Source organism: Pristiophorus japonicus, unplaced genomic scaffold (assembly GCF_044704955.1).
Source record: "Pristiophorus japonicus isolate sPriJap1 unplaced genomic scaffold, sPriJap1.hap1 HAP1_SCAFFOLD_640, whole genome shotgun sequence".
NCBI lineage: Eukaryota > Metazoa > Chordata > Chondrichthyes > Pristiophoridae > Pristiophorus > Pristiophorus japonicus.
Genome location: NW_027254552.1, coordinates 15,211 through 31,058, shown reverse-complemented (window position 1 = coordinate 31,058; position 15,848 = coordinate 15,211). Strand labels below are relative to the sequence as shown.

The following is a 15,848-nucleotide window of genomic DNA, read 5'->3' as shown; positions in this document are numbered from 1 at the left end:
GGCCCCCCACTTTACCTTTGCCCCAAACCCAGTCGCCTTCCTTGCTAGGCAACACATGCCTCTGTTCCGTTGCGGCCACATCCCGTCGTCTGGACGCTCTCTCGACCCGTGGTCTGGACGCTTCTCTCGACTGCCGCCATCTTCCTCCCCAGGGATTTCACATCTGGCGTCGGGAAGACACATTCGGTTTCGGCCGGAGCCCCGCTCTGCTTGGTTGACCTGGAGCCTCGAAGAGGTCATCGGCTTCGGGTGGTGGGTACCCCCGTCTGTAACCGCTGCTCGGTTGATCTTCGCCTCCTCGTGGTCGCGACGAGCGGCCTGTGCCTCGGGGTTCTGCAAATGGATCTGCACTTCGACGCCTGGTTCAGCTGAAGGTGGGGGCTTGCTCAGCCTTTGAGCAAGGGGAGATGTTGCTCGCCAGAGAAGGTACACGGAGGTCTTCCCAGTTCCATCGAATCTTCCCCATCCACCTTCTACCAAGCAGCATTGGCCCATCACCTGAAACAATCCACAGTGGTAAATCGTGCACTGCTCCCTCATGGGATACCCTTATGCCCGCACTACCAATAACTGGTATCAGTTCCTTGGTGTAGGTGCGCAGCTTTGCCTGAATCGGGATCAGCTTGGGTCGTTGTGCTCTGTCGCCCCCCACAGCCTCTCGAATGCCTTCTGGCTCATTATTGATTGAATCGCCCCCGTGTCTAGTTCCATGGAGACTGGAGTGCCGTTAAGTTCAACTTTTAACATTATCGGAGGGCTTTTGGTGGTGAAGGTGTGTATCCCATCTACTTCCCCTTCAGCCTCAGGTTGAGTTGCCTCTCCTGCTCGTTCAGCGTGACCCTCTGCCACGTGGTGAGTCACAGATCGTTTGCACATTCGCTGGAGGTGCCCCATTGTTCCACAGCCCTTACACACACAGGGCTTGAATCGACATTGATGAGCTCGATGGCTGCCCCAGCAGCGCCAACATGGTGCTAATGGATACGCATTCATGCCCCACGGCGGACTCTGAGTCACTCTAGGCCTAGGTCTGGCCTCTGCGGTCATGTGGGCCCTGTCCTGTGCCGTTCTGCCTGCTGAATACATTATTTTATGCACAGTACTTGCCGGTGAGCTTCGATTCTTTGAGGGTATCTGTTTCGTGTTATCGCTCGTGGATATGAAGGCTTGGGCTATCGCGATGGCCTTGCTCAGATAGAAACATAGAAACATAGAAAATAGGTGCAGGAGTAGGCCATTCGTCTCTTCGAAACTGCACCACCATTCAATAAGATCATGGCTGATCATTCACCTCAGTACCCCTTTCCTGCTTTCTCTCCACACCCCTTGATCCCTTTAGCCGTAAGGGCCGTAGCTAACTCCCTCTTGAATATATCCAATGAATTGGCCTCAACAACTCTCTATGGTAGAGAATTCCACAGGTTAACAACTCTCTGAGTGAAGAAGTTTCTCCTCATCTCAGTCCTAAATGGCCGACCCCTTATCCTTAGACTGTGACCCCTGGTTCTGGACTTCCCCAACATCGGGAACATTCTTCCTGCATCTAACCTGTCCCATCCCGTCAGAATCTTATACGTTTCTATGAGATCCCCTCTCATCCTTCTAAACTCCAGTGTATAATTGTCCAGTTTATCCAGTCTCTCCTCATATATCAGTCCAGCCATCCCGGGAATCAGTCTGGTGAACCTTCGCTGCATTCCCTCAATAGCAAGAACGTCCTTCCTCAGATTAGGAGATCAAAACTGAACACAATATTCCAGATGAGGCCTCACCAAGGCCCTGTACAATTGCAGTAAGACCTCCCTGCTCCTATACTCAAATCCCCTCGCTATGAAGGTCAACATGCTATTTGCGTTCTTCACCGCCCGCTGTACCTGCATGCCAACTTTCAATGACTGATGTACCATGACACCCAGGTCTCATTGCACCTCCCCTATTCCTAATCTGTCACCATTCAGATAATGTTCTGTCTTCGTGTTTTTGCCCCCAAAGTGGATAACCTCACATTTATCCACAATATACTGCATCTGCCATGCATTTGCCCACTCACCTAACCTGTCCAAGTCACCCTGCAGCCTTTTAGTGTCCTCCTCACAGCTCACACTGCCACCCAGTTTAGTGTCATCTGCAAACTTGGAGATATTACACTCAATTCCTGCATCCAAATCATTGATGTATATTGTAAATAGCTGGGGTCCCAGCACTGAGCCCTGCGGCACTCCACTAGTCATTGCCTCCCATTCCGAAAAGGACCCGTTTATCCCTGGATTCGGCAGACAGCAGCTTGCGAAAGATGACCTCGTGGCCGATTCCAAGCACGAAACCGTTCGTCAACATTTGCCGCAAAGATCCATCAAAAATCGTACTGCCTCTCAAGGAACCTTCTGGCCCTGGGAGCGACGGTGCTTGTAAAAGTGATACCTGGCCTTTAAGATGCTCTCCTTCGGCTTGAGGCGTTCCCACACCAGCGCACACAGCTCTGTGTAAGTCTTCTCCTCTGGTTTGACCAGTGGCAGCAGATTTTTGAGCAGGCCGTATATCGGAGACCCACATACGGTGAGGAGAATCGCCCTGGGCTTGATCGCTCTCTCTTAGCCTCGTCCTGTTCGTTGGCGACGAAGTACCGGTCGAGACGCTCAACGAAGGCTTCCCAAATCATCACCCTCAACAAATCCCTCAACAATACCAACGGCAGCCATTACTGCATAAAGGTTCGTGATCCGTTACTCGTCGCCAGTATGTGATGTTCAGAATAAATCCACAGTACTGTATTGAAAGTTCAAACTGTTGTGACCTTGTGCTCTTTATTCAGACTCCAGAGTGGGGAAGTAGCATGGTGAGTCACCTTATATACCTGCTTGTCCCAGGGTGCACAGGTGACCATTGGGTCTCCCACAGGTGTGCCCCCTAGTGGCAAGTCTTACATATTGGTGACGTTTACATGCATACACAACAATCATGACCCGTTCCACATCTTTTTATTCCTCACTCACTTTCCCGCTATTTCACTTTCTCCATCTCTCACTCATTCCCCTCTCCCCCTTTCCCCTCTCTCGCCTCACCCTCTTCCCGTCCCACTCTCTCCCCTTCCGACTCTGCCTTTCCACTCTCCCTCTCCCTTCTCCTTCTCCGCTCCCTTTCTTCCCCTCCCTCCTCTCTCTATCTCTTTTCCATTTCCTTTCAGATTCTCCCCTTCTCCCTCTCTCCCCGTCCCCTTTCTCTCTCCCCTGCCTCCTCCCTCTTTCGACTTCCCATCTCTCTCCCCTCCCCCTCTCGCTCTGGGGAATGACGCATAGCCCGGGGCGGGTGGCTCCATAGCTCAGGGGTTAGAGCACTGATTTGGTAAAACAGGGGTCATGGGTTCAAATCTCAGTGGGGCCTACTCAAAATTAGCTCAGTACTTAAATTCGCCGTCAATTAACAAGGGCTTTAATTATAAAGATTAAACAGCTCTGAGATTGACCCTGGAACAACAAGCTCCCCTCACGTCTTTCCCTGTCTCTCTGCTTTCCAGATCACGACTCGTTCTACATTTTTTTTAACTCCTCTCACACTTTCCCGCGATCTCACTTTCTCCATCTATCTCTCCCCTTCCCCTCTCTCTCCTTCCGCTCCCTCCCCTCACTCCTCTCTCTCCCTCTTTTGCCTTTCTTTTCAGATTCTCCCCTGCTCCCTCTCTCTCCCCTTCCTTTTTCTCTCCCCTGCCTCCTCCCTCTCTCGACTTCCCATCTCTCTCCCCTTTCCCTCTCTCTCCCCTTCCCCTCTCCTCCCTCCTCTCTCTCACTCTTTTGCCTTTCTTTTCAGATTCTCCCCTGCTCCCTCCCTCTCCCCTTCCTTTCTCTCTCCCCTGCCTCCTCCCTCTCTCGACTTCCCATTTCTCTCCCCTCCCCCTCTCGCTCTCTCCCATTCCGCTCTCTCCCATTCCCCTCTGGCTGACTCCTTCCCCCTCTCTCCCATTCCCTCTCCCACTCATTCCCCTCTCTCCCTCCTTTTACAACTTCCAAGCACTAATCTCTCTCACAGTGCCGGCACAGACACGATGGGCTGAATGGCCCTCCTTGTGTGCTGTAAGATTCTGTCAATGTTCAGAGATGAATCACCAACAATGATTATTCGGGCCCCACCTCCATGTTAACAATAGTAAGATGCAAAAAGGAGCAAGTGTCACAAGTGGCTCCATACCTCAGGGGTTAGCGCACTGGTCTTGTAAACCAGGGGTTGTGGGTTCAAATCTCATTGGGGTCAACTCAATCTTGGCTTTTCCACATCCAGTCTTAGAGACACAAATATATCATCGACTTATAGAAACTTACAGATGGGAAGGAAACCATTTCGGCCCATCGTGTCTGTGCCGGCCGACCAAGACCTATCTGCTGGGCAGGCCACATAGTCCACATGCACCAGACACGAGACTCCCAAAGCAAGCGCTCTACTCGGAACTCCTTCACGGCAAGCAAGCCAAAGGTGGGCAGAGGGAATGTTACAGGGACACCCTCAAAGCCTCCCTGATAAAGTACAACATCCCCAACGACACCTGGGAGTCCCTGGCCAAAGACCAGTCCGTCCTAAGTGGAGGAAGTGCATCCGAGAGGGCGCTGAGCACCTCGAGTCTCGTCGCCAAGCGCAGGCAGCGGAAGAACCGTGTGGCAAACCAGCCCCACCCTCCCCTTCCCTCAACGACTATCTGTCCCACCTGTGACAGGGACTGTGGTTCCTGTATTGGACTGTTCAGTCACCTCAGGACTCATGTTGAGAGTGGAAGCAAGTCTTCCTCGATTCCGAGGGACTGCCTATGATGATGATCTAATCCCACTTTCCAGCTCTCGGTGCATAGCCCTGTAGGTTACGGCACTTCAAGTGCACATCCAAGTAACTTTTACACGTGGTGAGGGTTTCTGCCTCTACAACCCTTTCAGGCAGTGAGTTCCAGACACCACCATCCTCTGTGTGAAGGAATGGAGGTCTCCCCTCAGCCTCCTCTGTTCCAAAGAAAACAACCCCAGCCTATCCAATCTTTCCTCATCACTAAAGTTCTCCAGTCCCGCCAACATCCTGGTAAATCTCCTCTGCACCCTCTCCAGTGCAATCACATCCTTCCTGTGATATCCTGACATTTCCCAGTTCCTGCCTTCGCTTGTTTTAGTCTCAAGATGCGGCAATGGACACAAGATGATCCAGTTGGGATTTTCCACAAATAATGAATCCCACGGCCACATTTGTTTGACCCTCGGAGGGCATTCTGTAAATTCACCAAATTTATTAAATGCATACCTTACCCCCGCCCTGTGGTTACGCTCGAACTGTATACAACACTGGTTAGGCCACAGCTGGAGTACTGCGTGCAGTTCTGGTCACCACATTACAGGAAGGATGTGATTGCACTGGAGAGGGTGCAGAGGAGATTTACCAGGATGTTCCCAGGACTGGAAAATTTTAGCTATGAGGAAAGATTGGATAGGCTGGGGTTGTTTTCCTGGGGACAGAGGAGGCTGAGGGGAGATTTAATTGAGGTGTAATAAAATTATGAGAGGCCTGGATACAGTGGATATGAAGGACCTATTTCCCCTTAGTAGAGGGGTCAACAACCGGTGGGCATAGATTTAAAGTAATTGGGGGGAGGTTTAGAGGGGATTTGAGGGGAAATGTCTTCACCCAGAAGGTGGGGGGTGTCTGGAACTCACTGCCTGAAAGGGTGGTAGAGGCAGAAACCCTCACCACATTTAAAAACTACTTGGATGTGCACTTGAAGTTCCGTAACCTACAGGGCTACGGACCGAGAGCTGGAAAGTGGGATTAGGCTGGGTAGCTGTTGGTCGGTCGGCGCGGACACGATGGGCCGAAATGGCCTCCTTCCGTGCTGTAAATATTTATGATTCTCTGATTCTCTCTCTCACTCCTTCCCACATTCTACCCGACATAAACTAGAGGTGATCCAAAACTCGGCTGCCCCATGTCCTAACTCGCACCGAGTCCCACTCACCCATCACCCCCTGTGCTCACTGCCCCGTGTCCTAACTCGCACCGAGTCCCGCTCACCTATCACCCACTGTGCTCGCTGTCCCATGTCCTAACTCGCACCGAGTCCCGCTCACCCATCACCCCCTGTGCTCACTGCCCCGTGTCCTAACTCGCACCAAGTCCTGCTCTCCCATCACCCTCTGTGCTCACTGCCCCGTGTCCTAACTCGCACCGAGTCCTGTTCACCCCTCACCCCCTGTGCTCGCCGACCAACATTGACTTCTGGTTAAGCAACGACTCGATTTCAAAATTCTCATCCTTGTTTTCAAATCCCTCCATGGCCCCTCGCCCCTCCCCATCTCCATAACCTCTTCCAGCCCCTACACCTCTCCCCATCTCTGTAATCTTCTCCAGCCTCTACACCCCCTCCCTATCTCCGTAACCTACTCCAGCCCCGACACCCCTCCCAATCTCTGTAACCTCCTCCAGCCACGACACCCCACCCTATCTCTGTAACCTCCTGTAGCCCTTACACCCCTCACTATCTCTGTAACCTCTTCCAGCCACTACAACCCTCCCTATCTCTGTAACCTCCTCCAGCCCATACACCGCTCACTATCTCTGTAACCTCATCCAGCCCCTACACCCCTCCCTATCTCTGTAACCTCTTCCTGCACCTATAGCCCTCCCTATCTCTGTAACCTTCTCCAGCCCCTACAACCCTCCCTATCTCTGTAACCTCCCCAAGCCACTACATCCCTCCCTATCTCTGTAACCTCCCCAAGCCCCTACACCCCTCCCTATCTCTGTAACCTCCTCAAGCCCCTACACCCCCCCTATCTCTGTAATCTCTTCCAGCCCCACAACCCCCTGAGATGTCTGCGCTCCTCTAATTCTGCCCTCTGACCATCCCTGATTATAATCGCTCCACCATCGCTGGCCGGGCCTTCTGTTGCCTGGGCCCCAAGCTCTGGAACTCCCTCCCTTAACCTCTCCGCCTCTCTACCTCTCTTTCCTCCTTCAAGACACTCCTTAAAACCGCCCTCCCACATGCACTAATTTTTATCGCATAATCCTCCTATGGAGCACCTTGGGACGTTTCACTACGTTAAAGGCGCTGTATAAATATACATTATTGTTGTTGTTCCCTCTGTCTCTCCCCTTCCATCTCTCTCTCACTCCTTCCCGTCACTCTCTCCTTCCCTCTCTCTCACTCCTTCCCCTCACTCTCCCCTTCCCTCTCTCTCACTCCTTCCCCTTACTCTCCCCTTCCCTCTCTCGTCCTCTAATAGAGCCCCACCTAGTGGACTATCGATGTAATAACAACTACTGATACGCTCCTCTCTCTCTCCTTCTCTCTCTCTCTCTCTCTCTCTCCCCTTCCCCCTCTCACTCACTCCTTCCCTCTCCCTGTCCCTTTCCCCCGCTTTCTCCCCTCCCCATTCTCCGCTCACACACTCACTCCTCAATCTCTTTCCTCCCTCTCTCTCTCTCTCCTTTCCCTTCTGACTTTCTCCTTGCCCCTCTCTAACTCCTTCCGGCTCGAGAGACAGTGAGCGACAGAGAGAAAGTGATAGAGAGACAGAGGGAGTGAGACAGAGAGACAGAGAGACAGAGAGATTGGGCCAGAGTGTGACTGAGTTGCCTTGGGATGTTTTATCACGTGAAAGACCCGATATATCGATGTTGAGAGGCGAATATTGAAGAGATGGAGGCAGGAGTCTGGGGGATGAGACACAATCTGAGCGTTTAACTGACCCCTCCGCATTCTTCAAACACACAGCACTAACTGGGGAATGACCCACAGCCTCGGGCAGGTGGCTCCATAGCTCAGGGGTTAGAGCACTGGTCTCATAAACCAAGATCGTGGGTTCAAATCTCACTGAAGCCCATTCTAAATTAGCTCAGTATTTAAAGTCGCTGTCAATTAACAAGGGCTTTAGTAATAAATATTAAACTGCACTGAGACCAACCCTGGAACAACAAGCTCTCCCCTCTTCTTTTCTTGTCTCGGTTGCACCATCTCTCCATCTGCCTTTGTCTTTTTACCCCTCTCTCCCTTTTCCGCTATCTCACTGTGATATATTTACAGAGCACAAGCACACACAGCTTCCAACATGGCAGGCAGCACTCTCGGAAGCCTCCGGAAACCTGCCTGGTTCTGTTTATTAGTAACTATGCAGTTGCAGTACGCAATACGTCCACATCCACAGTGTTGCGCTACAAACATTACAAGCTTACAGACATTACACTTCTCCCTCCTTAATGAAGAAGTTATTATAACAAACATCATACATAACTTTCATGTTTATACATAACACAGGATATAAACTTATTATTTTTCCCATATTTACAAATTTAACTTTACCACTTGTTTTCCATTTCGAAGAGGATCCCTTCGCTCTCGAACAGGACCTTCCAAACATGGTGTCGATTTCACACTCATTCGAGGCTCATCCTGAGGAACGTTTTCCTCCACGGAATTTCCTTGATTTTCATTTGAACTCACTCTAACGTCAGGCTCTTTGTTTTCCTGACTCGGACTCAGACTTTCATTCTGATTCTCTCCTGGATTTGTTTCCAGTCCATTGGATTTAGGATTTGCTACTGGTGTATCAAAACTATCTGATGAGTCAGAAATAATTTAATCATTCCCACCTTCAACTCCTTCCATGTCTGTAGGTAAAATATGATCAATATGGACAAACCTAACCTGTCCATTATCAAACATCTTTAACAAATATGTGCGAGGACCACATATCTTCACCACTCTTCCTGGTAATCACTTTAACCATTTATGGTGATGGTTCTTCACTCTCACCTTCTGGTTTAATTTCACACTTCTACTTTTACTCTACCTCTATCATGATTCTCTTTCTGTTTTAATTGTGTCTCTTCGATGGACTGTGCCAAATTTGGCTTGAACAACGAGAATCTGGTTCATGGCTGTCATTGGAGAAACAACTCTGCTGGTGTTCTACCAGTAGTTGTGTGAGGAGTATTTCGATATGTAATCAAAAAATTTGCCAATTTGTGATCCAATGACAATTGTCGTTTCCTTGGATTTGGATCTAACATTTGTTTTATGAAGGCACATTTTACAATTTTTACAGTGCGCTCTGCTGCACCATTCGAAGCAGGGTGGTGTGGTGGAACCTTGGTATGTTTTACACCATTTTTGCTCGTGAATTGTGCAAATTCTTCTGAACGAAATTGTGGTCCATTATCTGAAACAATTTCTTCAGCGAAGCCAAATGAAGAAAATAATTTTCGTAAAATGTCCACTGTTTTACTTGTTGTTATTTTCCACATTGGAAACACCTCAGCCCACTTCGAATGGCTATCAATCACAATGAACAATTGTTGTCCTTCTAACTCAGCAAAATCATTATATGTAGCCTTTGCCACACCTTGGGAGTGGGTGCATTTCAAATTGTATCCAATTTTTCCATGGTTGGATGTAAGCCATCTTTGTCTACTCTGTACCCTAAGTACTCAACTGAGTTTTTAAATAACTCACACTTACGAGCAGACACTCGCACTCTGTGCTTCTCCAGCTGTTTGAGGACTTCATTCAATGTTTTAGTAATGAGTCTAGTAAGAAGGAGGAACTGAGGGAAATCCTTATTAGTCGGGAAATTGTGTTGGGGAAATTTATGGGATTGAAGGCCGATAAATCCGCAGGGCCTGATGGACTGCATCCCAGAGTACTTAAGGAGGTGGCCTTGGAAATAGCGAATGCATTGACAGTCATTTGCCAACATTCCATAGACTCTGGATCAGTTCCTATGGAGTGGAGTGTAGTCAATGTAACCCCACTTTTTAAAAAAGGAGGGAGAGAGAAAACAGGGAATTATAGACCGGTCAGCCTGACATCGGTAGTGGGTAAAATGATGGAATCAATTATTAAGGATGTCATAGCAGCGCATTTGGAAAGAGGTGACATGATAGGTCCAAGTCAGCATGGATTTGTGAAATGGAAAGCATGCTTGACAAATCTTCTGGAATTTTTTGAGGATGTTACCAGTAGAGTGGACAAGGGAGAACCAGTTGATGTGGTGTATTTGGACTTTCAGAAGGCTTTCGACAAGGTCCCACACAAGAGATTAATGTGCAATGTTAAAGCACATGGGATTGGGGTAGTGTGCAGACGTGGATTGAGAACTGGTTGGCAGACAGGAAGCAAAGAGTAGGAGTAAATGGGTACTTTTCAGAATGGCAGGCAGTGACTAGTGGGGTACCGCAAGGTTCTGTGCTGGGGCCCCAGCTGTTTACATTGTACATTAATGATTTAGACGAGGGAATTAAATGTAGTATCTCCAAATTTGCGGATGACACTAAGTTGTGTGGCAGTATGACCTGCGAGGAGGATGCTATGAGGCTGCAGAGTGACTTGGATAGGTTAGGTGAGTGGGCAAATGCATGGCAGATGAAGAATAATGTGGAGAAATGTGAGGTTATTGAGGTCAATTCACTAAATATATTCAAAAAGGAGTTAGATGTAGTCAAGGGGTACGGCGAGAAAGCAGGAATGGGGTACTGAAGTTGCATGTTCAGTCATGAACTCATTGAATGGCGGTGCAGGCTCGAAGGGCCGAATGGCCGGCTCCTGCACCTATTTTCTATGTTTCTATGTTTCTGTATTATTATGAATTTGCCTATTTGATGCTGAAATTAGTATGTCATCCAAATAACATACTACCCCTTCAATACCTTACAAAACCTGGTTCATTACCCCTTGGAATATGACAGGGGCGGAAGACACTCCAAACGGTAACCTATTAAATTGATATGGGCCGAGATGAGTATTTATAGTCAAACATGACTTGGACTCCTCATCTAGTTCAAGCTGTAAGTAGGCATTCGTCAGATCCAGTTTTGAGAAGATCTGACCACCTGTCAGTGTTGTGAACAAATCTTCTATATTCGGCAATGTATTGGGGACATTACCCTCTCGAACCTGGTTTACGGTTACCTTATAATCACCACACAATCTTACCTTACCATCAGACTTAGGTACAACAACAATGGTGTAGCCCAATATACATCAGTCTATCTTACAAATAATGTTCTCAGTCTCTAGCCTTTTGAGTTCTTGCTCAACTTTCTCCTTGAGTGCATATGGTACGGAACGTGGCTTGTAATTAAACTGATCTAGCGTCCTTCTGTACCCTGACACTCGCCTTGAAGCCTTGGATCGGACTGCCCATTTCACAGAACACCTTCGGATACTGCTTGATAACCTCATCCGTTGATGAAAATCTTGCTTCCACACAGAAAATCTCACTCCAATCCGGCTTCAGTGAGCTCAACCAATTTCTTCCGAGTAAAGCAGGCTTGTCTCCTTTCACTACTATTAGAGGCAAGTTCTGAAATTGATCTTTATATTTCACCGGTACGGTGATACGACCTACCACAGGAATTTTCTCTCCCGAGTAGCCTCGCAGCTCTATCTTGGATTTCTCCAGTTGGAAATTGTCGAGGTACAGTGACTCCGGTACTACACTCACGGATGCACCCGTGTCAATTTCCATTGGTATCTTGAATCCCGTAACATCTATGTGGCTTTTGATGCTTCCCGAATCGCTGTCCGTTAACCTCGTGCTCCTGATGACATGTAACTCTAACATCTCCTCGTCCTGTTGTTGTTCTTCCATGCTATGTAGTTTCTTGGGATTTCTATCATAGCTTTGAACGCTGGACTCATAGCTTTAAAAACTGGTTTGCCCTTCAGTCGGCATGCCTTTGCAAGATGCCCAGTCTTTTTGCAGAAGAACCACTCTGCCTTCACGTATGGACAACTTTGAGCAATGTGTTGTCCCAGGCACCTATAGCACGACTTCGACACTCTGTTAGAATTTGCAGTTTCTGAGACTTTGGGCCACAACCGTCTTTTACCTTGATCGTGCAGGTGATTTACCTCGGTTGACTGACGACCGTAATTATTATTTAATTCTCGGGAATATTGTTCAGCCATGCCCATCGACTTCACTGTCTGACAAGCAATCTCAAAAGTCAAGTCATCTGTCGTCAATAACTTCCTTCTGATCGCATCATTTTTCACCCCACAAACAAAACGATCCCGTAATGCGCGGTTTTGAAAGTTTCCATAATTACAGTGCATCGATAGCTTTTTTAATGCTACGATGTAATCATTGATATTTTCATCAGCCTTTTGATTCCGAATCCCGAAATGATAGCTTTCAGCAATTTCTAACAGTTTGGGGTTATAGTGCTGCTCCAGTTTCGTTAAAATCTCTTTAAGCGTTGTGTCCTTTGGCTCGTCAGCCACAAGCAGATTTACAAGGGTTTTGTATAATGTCGGACCTGCCTCTGATAAGAAGATCGCTTTCTTATGTTCCAACACAGTCCGGTTCTGGACTGCATTGTCTGGAACTTCGATTATGTTATTTGCAGTGAAATACATTTGTAGCTGATCCACATACGCTTTAAAACGTTCCCGGTCGTGTCTATATTCTCCTAAATGTTCGATTACACCAGCCATTTTAATCTCTAGCTGTTCACACCGTGTGCTGTATTTTACCTCGGATTATTGCAGCTTTTTCCAAAGACAGAACCTTCCAAAGTCACTCTGTCGGCTGGCTGAATCCTTCACCAACAAAATTTAAGCTTCAAATCATCCGAAAAATCCCATCTCGCCGCCAAATGTGATATATTCACACGCAGCTTCCTAACATGGCAGGCAGCTCTGTCGGAAATCTCCGGAAATCTGCCTGGTTCTGTTTATTATTAACTCTGCAGTTGCATTACACAATACGTCCACATCCACAGTGTGGAGCTACAAACATTACAAGCTTACAGACATTGCACTCACTTTTCCCGTCTCTCACTCATTCCCCTCTCCCCCCTTCCCCCTCCCTCTCCTCACACTCTTCCCTTCTTCTCTCTATTTTCATTCACTCCCCACTCCTCCCCTCTCTCTCCTTCCTCCTCTATCTTCCCTCTTTCTCCCCTTCCCCTTTCGTTACCCCTTCCCCTCTCACTCCCCCCTTCCCGCTCTCCTGCTCCCCCTCTCTTTTCGTCTCTCCTCTCTCTCACCCCTTCCCCTCTTGCTCACCTTCCCCTCCCTCTCTCTCCCTCCCTGTCTCCCTTTCCCCGTCTCTCACTCCTTCCCCACTCTCTCCCCTACCCAGTATCTCCCCCTCTCTACCCTTACCCCACTCTCTTACTCCTTCCCCACTCTCTCCCCTACCCAGCCTCTCCCCACTCTCTCCCCTTCCCCCACTCTCTTATTCCTTCCCCTTTCGCTCTCCCCCTCCCACTCCTTTCCCTCCCACACTCTCTCTGTGTCCATCCCTTCCCTCTGTTTCCCCACCTCCCTCTCTTCCTCGCTGCCTCCCCTCCACGCTCTCTCCCCTTCCCCATCCCTCTCTCCCCCTTCCCCCTCTCTCTCCCCCCTCTCTCTCTCATCCCTTCCCCCCCTCTCACCTACCCTCTCTCTCTTCCCTTCCCCCTCTCTCTCACTCTCTCTCCCCTTCCCACACTCTCTCTCCCCTCTCCTGTCTCCACTTTTTTGGCCCCCTCCCACCTCCCTTTCTCTCCTTCCCTCGCTCTCGCTCTCCCCTTTCCCATCAGACTCTCCCCCTCCCCCTCTGGCCCATTCCCCCCTCTCTCCCTTTCACCCTCCCTCCCCACTCTCTCCCCTCCCCACTCTCTCCTTCCCCCTCTCTCTCACTCATTCGCCACTCTCTCCCCCTCCCCTCCCTCCCTCTCTTTCCCATCTCCACCTCTCTCTCCCATTCCCCTCTCTCTTCCTCCCTGTCCCCAGGGGTTGTGAGTTCAAATCTCACTGGGGCCTACTCAAAATTAGCTCAGCATTTAAATTCACCGTCAATTAACAGGGGCTTTAATTATAAATATTAAACAGCTCTGAGACTGACCCTGGAACAACAGGCTCCCCTCACACCCTTCCCCCTCTCCTCTTCTCGTCTCTTTTACACTCTCTCTCCCCTTCCAAATCTCTCTCTCCCTTCCCCATCACGACCCGTTCTACATCTTTTTACCCCTCTCTCCCTTTCCCACTATCTCGCTTTCCCCGCCTCTCACTCATTCCCTTCTCCCCCTTCCCCCTCCCACCCCTCACCCTCTCTCCTTCCCCCTTTCTCCTTCCCCTCTCTACTTTCATTCTTTCCTCACTCCTTCCCTCTCTCTCCCCCTCCCCTCCCTCCCTCTCTTTCCCATCTCCACCTCTCTCTCCCATTCCCCTCTCTCTTCCTCCCTGTCCCCAGGGGTTGTGAGTTCAAATCTCACTGGGGCCTACTCAAAATTAGCTCAGCATTTAAATTCACCGTCAATTAACAGGGGCTTTAATTATAAATATTAAACAGCTCTGACACTGACCCTGGAACAACAGGCTCCCCTCACACCCTTCCCCCTCTCCTCTTCTCGTCTCTTTTACACTCTCTCTCCCCTTCCAAATCTCTCTCTCCCTTCCCCATCACGACCCGTTCTACATCTTTTTACCCCTCTCTCCCTTTCCCACTATCTCGCTTTCCCCGCCTCTCACTCATTCCCTTCTCCCCCTTCCCCCTCCCACCCCTCACCCTCTCTCCTTCCCCCTTTCTCCTTCCCCTCTCTACTTTCATTCTTTCCTCACTCCTTCCCTCTCTCTCCCCCTCCCCTCCCTCCCTCTCTTTCCCATCTCCACCTCTCTCTCCCATTCCCCTCTCTCTTCCTCCCTGTCCCCAGGGGTTGTGAGTTCAAATCTCACTGGGGCCTACTCAAAATTAGCTCAGCATTTAAATTCACCGTCAATTAACAGGGGCTTTAATTATAAATATTAAACAGCTCTGACACTGACCCTGGAACAACAGGCTCCCCTCAACCCTTCCCCCTCTCCTCTTCTCGTCTCTTTTACACTCTCTCTCCCCTTCCAAATCTCTCTCTCCCTTCCCCATCACGACCCGTTCTCCATCATTTTACCTCTCTCTCCCTTTCCCACTATCTCGCTTTCCCCGCCTCTCACTCATTCCCTTCTCCCCCTTCCTCCTCCCACCCCTCACCCTCTCTCCTTCCCCCTTTCTCCTTCCCCTCTCTACTTTCATTCTTTCCTCACTCCTTCCCTCTCTCTCCCCTTCCCCCCTCTCTCTCCCCTTCCCCTCTCTTTTCCCCTTCCCCTCTCGCTCCCCCTTCCTGCTCTCCCCCGCCTCCTCTCTTTTCCTCTCTCCTCTCTCTCACTCCTTCCCCTCCCTCTCTCTCCAAAAGCCCTCTCTCTTCCTCCGTCTCACCTTCCCTCGCTCACTCCATCTGCTCTCTCTCCCCTTCCCCCTCTCTCTCACTCCCTCCAGTCTCTCTTTTCCCTTCCCCTATCTTTCCTGCTTCTTCCCCTGTCTTTACCCGAACAGGTGGCTCCATAGCTCAGGGGTTAGAGCACTGGTCTAGTAAACCAGGGGTCGTGAGTTCAAATCTCACTGGGGCCTAATTTATTATTTAAATACCCGTCTCTCATTCCTCCCACTCTCTTCGCCCTTTTCCTTCCCTCCTGCCTCTTTCTTTTCCATTTCCTTTCAGGTTCTCTCCCTCTCTCTCCCCTCCCCCTCTCTCTCTCACTCCTTCCCCCTCTCTCCCCTTAGCATCTCTTTCCGCTTCCTCCCTCTCTCTCCCATTCCCCCTCTCTCTCACTCCTTCCCCTTTCTCTCCCCTTCCGCTCTCTCCCATTACCCTCTTTCCCACTTCAACCCCTCTCTCTCCACCCCCTTCCACACTCTCTCTCTTCATCCTTTCCCTCTCTTCCTCGCTGTCTCCCCTTCCCTCTATCCCCACTCTCTCCCGTGCCCCTCTCCCTCTCCCCTTCCATTGCTATCTCTCCCCTTCTCTCTCTCTCTCCCCTTCCCCCTCTCTCTCACTCCTTTCACTCTCTCTTTTCCCTT

The 15,848-nt window shown here is 49.7% G+C and overlaps 1 non-coding gene across 1 annotated transcript; it reads left to right on the top strand.

The window, feature by feature from the left end:
• Window positions 1–15,325: 15,325 nt before the first annotated feature.
• Window positions 15,326–15,398, top strand: trnat-agu (transfer RNA threonine (anticodon AGU)). Its single transcript has one exon. It is a non-coding gene; the product is annotated as a tRNA-Thr (tRNA).
• Window positions 15,399–15,848: the final 450 nt, after the last annotated feature.